The 6,992-nt window shown below is 35.5% G+C and overlaps 2 long non-coding RNA genes across 2 annotated transcripts; one reads left to right on the top strand and one right to left on the bottom strand.

Moving 5' to 3' along the window:
- Positions 1 to 382: 382 nt before the first annotated feature.
- LOC117672386 (uncharacterized) lies at positions 383 to 4,863 on the top strand. Its single transcript, XR_004593220.3, has 4 exons — positions 383 to 1,336; positions 1,500 to 1,774; positions 1,882 to 1,994; positions 4,617 to 4,863. It is a non-coding gene; the product is annotated as an uncharacterized LOC117672386 (long non-coding RNA).
- LOC117672387 (uncharacterized) lies at positions 3,190 to 6,350 on the bottom strand. The gene is made up of 3 exons (XR_004593221.2): positions 6,281 to 6,350; positions 4,663 to 4,729; positions 3,190 to 3,340 (listed from the first exon to the last, which is right to left on the bottom strand). It is a non-coding gene; the product is annotated as an uncharacterized LOC117672387 (long non-coding RNA).
- Positions 6,351 to 6,992: the final 642 nt, after the last annotated feature.

The raw sequence follows: 6,992 nt of genomic DNA, 5'->3' as shown, positions 1-6,992 counted from the left end.
TTGGTCTGCTTCTCATGAGTGTCCATTTACAGGGAATATCATAATAAAAGAAAAGACACAAAGCATTAGGGCAAAATGTGTGCTGTAGTTAAGGGCTCTCCAACCTTGGCAGCTTTAAGACTTGTGGACTTCAACTCCCAGAATTCCTCAGCCAACTTTGCTGGCTGAGGAATTCTGGGAGTTGAAGTCCACAAGTCTTAAAGTTGCCAAGGTTGGAGACCCCTGCTCTAGTTTTACTCACTCTGGTTCTCTCCAATAAGATGGGAGAATTGTGCTTTTGTCAAAAGAGCCTTGCAAAGCCTTACTGACAATCTGAATCAACAATAAAAATGACAGTAAGAGCTGTATCTACTACCACAATAAATTGTCTCCATTCGTAATTAAAAATATCAGGAAGGATTCTCTGCTGCTTGACAAAAGCTTGCTATGCATTCATGGAATAAATCAGCCTTTGCCATCTCTTCCTTTTTCAGTCACCTAGGAGATGACGTTGTCATGGTTATTGGATGGCAACCAATACATTCACTTGTTCCATAGACACACAGGACAGTAAAATATAGAACTGAGATGAAAATTTTACATAGATTTGAAATTTGGTTAAACTAGATTCAGATTTTTAGATTCAATAGTTTTCCTTATTTATTTTGCTTTTTTAGGAAGCTGCTCGTTCAAGAAAAGTAGAAATTATAATAGTAATGTTAGGAAACTCTAAGACAGGGAACTGCAACCTTAAAGACTCAAAGAGCCATTTGGACCCATTTCCCACAGAAAAGAAAACTCCAGGAGCCACAAAACCCTTCCCATGCCTGACTAACGCTAGCATATGTAGTTGAGACAGGGAGCCGCAGCAGAGGGGTGAAAGAGCCACATGTGGCTCCAGAGCCATAGGTTGCTGATCCCTGCTGTAAGAAAACTAATATCATAAACAGTACTGAGAATTAGAAATGTGTACTGAAACCAAGTTTTTCCCTTTTTCTAGTTAAGAAATACTTGTGCCCAATTGCTGCTACAAAGTTGGCTACTGGTCCAATTTACAAATATATATTCCAATTAATGAATAATAGCACTAGAACTTATCATTTAGGTACTCATAGGTTGATAAACTATCACACTACAGAGAGGAGTCAGGATTTTATAAGATGGTAGTCTTTAAAGTTTCAGTCAGTTTATTATTTACATAGCTGTCTCTATTGTGTATTGAAACTTGATTGATTTGATGCATTCTGGAGATTATAGAACCTTGCCATTTTGCTAGTAAAAACATCACAACTTTTCATGGAAAATCTATTTTAGAAACAATATCCTTGGCTTCTGAATTCTACTTCAGGAACAGCTTGTAAGTAAATCCCAACAGATATTTTGAGTTTTGTATTATATATGTTTTATTCTGTTGATCTCTATGTATTTTTTTAAATTTTATAATTCCTTTTTGACTATGTTGCTTGGAGGTACTGAAACCAAGATGCGATTCTTATTATAGTTTTATTAATTTTTTGTAGAAACATACAAATAAAAAGTCACATTGCAATCAAAAAGAAAAGAAAAAGAAAAGAAAAAGGAGAGAATTAGAGGTGCAGAAATATATGACTATTCAAAAAAAAAATGTTCTTGAGAGGTGCTCCTGTCACTTTTTAAAATATTTTGTCTTCAGGACTTATTGCAGTAGAAAATTTATTTATTTATTCATTGGAATTTGTCAAACAAAAATGAGAACAAGAATAAGAGAGTAACTGACTGAAACTGTGAAAATTTGTAGCTGAGACAACTGAATCAGGTAGGGCATTCCAGGCTTTGATAACTCTATTGCAGAAATCATATTTTTTACAGTCAAGTTTAGAACGATTTACATTGAGTTTAAAGCGATTGTTCATGCATGTACAGCAGGAAGGGGGCGGTGCTGAAATTTCCAGGAGACTCGGTCATTGGAGGACAGCCATGCCATTACCCAGGCATGACTGCCGTGGGCACCCTGCAGGAGAAAAAGTCATTTACAGGTAAAACATTACTATGTATAATGTTGTATGCAATACCTAGGACTGACCACAAGTGACACAGTTTTAAGTTATCCAAACTGAGAATCTCGAGCCTAGTAGCATAGGGAATTCTATTGTGTACAGAATAGAAGAGTGCAAGATTTTTCTCATAAAGTACTTCTGAACCTGCTAGATTGTATTGATGCCAGATATATGGTGGGGATTCCAAACAGTTGAACAATACTCTAAAATTGGCCTAGCATAGGTTTTATAAGCTCTAATTAGCAATACAATGTTTCCAGAAAAAAAACTTCGCAAAATTAAGTCTATTCTGCAGGCTATTAGACAGGAAAGCAGCAATCCACTTGTGCAAAAGTCCAGAAATGCCGGAAGAGTTTAATTTCAACAGCAGTTTATCATGTACTACTGTATCAAAAGCCTTGAAAAAATCTATGTAAATTTCATCAACAGCTTTACCTTGATCAAGACATGTAGTCCAGATGTTTTTACAATGCAAAATCAATTCTTGATTTTTTTTTTAAAAAAATAATTTTTACTGGTGATAGTTTTCCTAACCAAGACAAATGTAACTTACTCCACTTTCAAATATCTGCCATTATGTTTTTCCATGACTAATTGCTCTTAAATAAGTCTATAGTTTTTTGAAAATTACATTCTCAGGTTGTGAATAGATCTATTGATGTTAGGCTCCTCTGTTTGCTACAATTATTGCCTCCCCCCCCCCAGGTAAACTCTGTGTGGTCATTTGTGTCTTGCTTTTATTATGCCAATATCTGATATTGAACCAAACTAGTATGCTCTGTAAAAAAGTTCTTTTTTTGCTCTTGCCTTTAAAATATCTTTGCAGCTCAATGATTGCCAATAATTTATATGTCATATAAATTATAAATCATATAAATTAAATATTACACATTCAATCACAAATTAAAAGGATCACATAGAAGCTGATGGAAGATACCTCTACTTGATCAAACATGAAGTGTGGGTTTCAGTCAAAACAGACCATTCTGAGCTAGGCAGGCAAAGTGTCTGACTGAAGAAGGCAGCTTTTTAAATAATAAAAGTGAATTCAGTCAGAGAGCAATTCTGCAGTGCAGCCCTCTGCTGCGTGTCTCCTGTGCTGTTCCTGAAGCTGATTTCCAGTGGTTCAACAAAGGGATTCAGTTAATGTTCAGTGCAGCCTCGAGCCAATGTAGGACCTATTTGGATTTTTGCTTCTTGCTCTTTTCATCAGTGCAGAGAAGGCAAGCCTTACTGGTTGGACCCTTTGGAGACAGGTCTGCAAAGACGTGTTTTATTTTTCATTGAAGGATTGGATTTTTTCCTCAATAGTCCTCATTGTTCTCCTTTGTTTAGGAAAGGAAAGGAAAGGAAAGGAAAGGAAAGGAAAGGAAAGGAAAGGAAAGGAAAGGAAAGGATTTCAGTACAGTGGGCACAAAATGGGAAAGAAATGTGTTGTATTTCACGAGAAGAGTCCTCCACTCCTCTGCTCATAACAGAATACCTTATGCTATGAGGCTTGAAATTTTGGGCTTAGACAACTTAGAACTACGCTGCCTTCAGTCTGACCTAAGCGTAGTACACAAAATTATCTGCTACAACATCCTACCTGTCAATGACTACTTCAGCTTCAACCACAATAATACATGAGCACACAATAGATACAAACTTAAGGTAAACCACTCCAAACTCAATTGTAGAAAATACGACTTCGGCAACAGAGTGGTCAATGCCTGGAATGCAGTACCTGACTCTGTAGTTTCTTCCCCAAACCCCCATAACTTTAACCTTAGACTGTCTACTGTTGACCGCACACCATTCCTAAGAGGTCAGTAAGGAGTGTGCATAAGCGCACCTATGTGCCTACTATCCCTGTCCTACTGTCCCCATTTATTTGTACCCATTTCCTGTATTCATAATCATGTTTATACTTATATCTGTTATCATATACATACTTGACAAAAATAAATAAATAAAAATAAATAAAATAAATACTTCAAAGTGCAATCTGGGCTCCTGTCCTACTCTAGTCTAACATTTGAAAGTTGTTGATATAGTTATTTAAATATAGATGTCTATCAACCAGGAAGAACGCTTGGTGATAAACAAAAATCAAAACTATAATATAGTTTTAATGATTTAAAACCAAAATGGCTTTAAAAACAACTCAAACAACATTCAGGCCTACTAAAACTTGACTCCATGAGTCAAAGCACAATGGCTTCATCAACATTTTCCCCCAGTGCCTGAGGAGAAAGCTAGGCCATCACTGATTTCCTGAAGGCTAACAGGCTTAGGGACCTCCAACTCTCTGAGGAGAAGCTGTTCCATAAGACAAGCACGATGACAAAGAAGCCATATATCTAAGACATTACCAAGTACAAAGTAAAAAAGGTGCAGATCTATCTTAACCTATTTAAGAAAAAATATTTGTATGATTGTTTTTAAATTAACTTGATTTTTCAAAGAGCAGTTTTCATTATGCAGATTAGATTGGAGTGGCCACATGCTCATTATCATTAGAAGCTGATTTATAACTAATAAATATCTTTCCTTTTCTTGATGACGAGAACATGCAATTGAGATATTATGTGCTAATTAGACACATTCTTTTCTTTTAAGTATTTAGATTCCAATTTCTAGCACCAAAAAGAACATAAAGATATACCAAATCGTCCTGCTGAGTCCAGTCCAGCATCCTGTTTCTAACAACTAATCAGATGCATCTGTTCATCCTGTAAACAACAGATGATTACAATATAGCAGAGAAGGTGATATAGAATCAGGATAGAAATACAGTTTTCCAGATGTGGTTAGCTGTCGGCCTATAACTTTTGAAAATCTATTAAACACTGATTTATTTTCCATTCCCCTTTTTAGCATGGAATATGTCTTTGGTTACAAATTTACAAATGCTACAAATCCTGGTTTGAGGGATTCTCTCAACATTCAAGATTTTTATTAGTTGTACAATGAAAACTGTCTGGACTTGTCAAAAAGTTGCTGTGTTAATATTTTTACATACAGCTGCGGCCATTTGCCAATTATCTGGCATTTCATCCATTCAGGGATTCTTGCTACTAAAGTACACCTAACTTGATTTAGGATGAACACTTAATGGTCCATTTTATTACTTAGGCATCTGACTGTGCTCTTCAGAAGTAAACCCTTTTTGATGAATTACTCTAGAAAACTTTTTTGTTTGTTCATTAAGGCATGTATTAGGTTGTACTGATTTCCAAATGCTTTTACCCATAATTTAAATTATAATTCACAGCAATTTCTTTAAAAAAAATGATTACAGGTAGTTCTTGACTTACAACCATTGATTTAGCAACTGTTTCAAGCTACAATGGTACTGAAAAAAGTGACTTACAACCAGTCCTTGCACTTAGGGCCATCGCCGCATCCTCACAGTCACATGATAGAAATGTGGGCATCTGGCAATCAGGATGTATTTACAATGGTTACAGTGTCTCATGGTCAGGTCATTGGTATTGGTGACCTTCCCAGTTGACTGTTACCAAGCAAAGTTAATATGGGAAGCTGGATTTGCTTAACGACCACATGATTCACTTAACAACATGGCAAACAAGAGTTGTTAATTGGGGCAATTCAACAACTGCCTTGTTTAGCATTGAAAATTCTGCTCCCAATTAAGGACTTCCTGCACAGTATATCTAAACATAATACATTCTTACATCTTTGCTAGGGGATAAAGAAATTATAAAATATTGGATGCGGATTAATATCCTAACCTAATCACTCACTATTATAAAACTGTTTTCCTCAGATTTGGTAAGGAAATATGAATATGAAGTAATTCTACTGATCTGTTTCACGGCAAAATTTTTAAACTGAAATCTATACAAGATCAAAAGCACCAGTGATTAGAAAGGAGTTAATTCATAGACTTGCTGTCATTTCTTTTCCCCAGTATCCAGACTAGTTGAAATTGGGTAGCCAACTTGCACCCTGGTTTTCTGTTCTCTAGTGCTAAATCTAAGAAACCTTATCCATTTGTCTTTCAATATGAACAAATGGCAGTGATACAATTATTATATTGTACTTACTCTACCAAAGAATGGGTTGTGATACACAATGTAACAAAGAGCTTTAATCACGTATTTATACAGCAAGTCATAAAAAATAATAACAAATTGCTTTGTCATTGGAATATAATTCCTTGTGAACATGGTGCTCCAACATTTCTAACAGTAATTACAACCAATAAAGAACCAGACAAGAATTATGTAAAATAAAAGCCATTGTTTGTAAAAATGCACCTTTCCATCTTCTTACTCTCTGTATTTCTTCTAATTCAGCTATGTTGTTTGTGTAGAGTCTGCCTGGCTGCAGTTCTATCAGTCTGTGTCCTCTTTTTACCTAGGTTTACACATTACATTAATTAAATCAGCCATGAATGATCTGCATCTTGGTGCAATCATTTACTCTTGCTTAGCTTCTATTGCCAGAAGAAATGGTAGACAGTGATTTCTTTCTCTTCTAGTTGATCATTTTAGGGGTGGGAAATATATGAAAACATCCTTCAGATATTTGTGAGTTCAGTTCTTTTCATTACCCATCACAAATATTGTTTGTTAGGCTGATAGGAATAGAAATTGTCAAATACCTAGAAATGGATATGTTATCCATCCCTGATCAGTTTCAAATTTAGACAAGCACCCCAAAATGTTCTAACAAGCTGGGGTCATAACTCAGCATTTGCTGTTGCCCACAATTTCTGGCTTATTTAGAGGAGTCAGATCAGGGATTTTGGTTGAGATTTTATATTTAATGAGCCATGGTAGCAGCTTTTACAGGTTTTTAAAGATTTGTCCCCAGTAAAATGCTATTTTTTCATTATTAACCTGGAATTTGAGTTAATCATCATAATTCTGCAATCCTTATTACAATTCTTGTACTATATCATGCCTCATAATACCAAAGAGAAGGAAACATTTTTCCGTAGCTTGCTGAAACTAACAGGTTCTTGGA

This window comes from Pantherophis guttatus, chromosome 3, assembly GCF_059756535.1.
Source record: "Pantherophis guttatus breed Tessera chromosome 3, ASM5975653v1, whole genome shotgun sequence".
Taxonomy (NCBI): Eukaryota; Metazoa; Chordata; class Lepidosauria; order Squamata; family Colubridae; genus Pantherophis; species Pantherophis guttatus.
The sequence above is the reverse complement of the archived record's forward strand: the minus strand, read 5'-3'. Positions and strand labels throughout refer to the sequence as shown.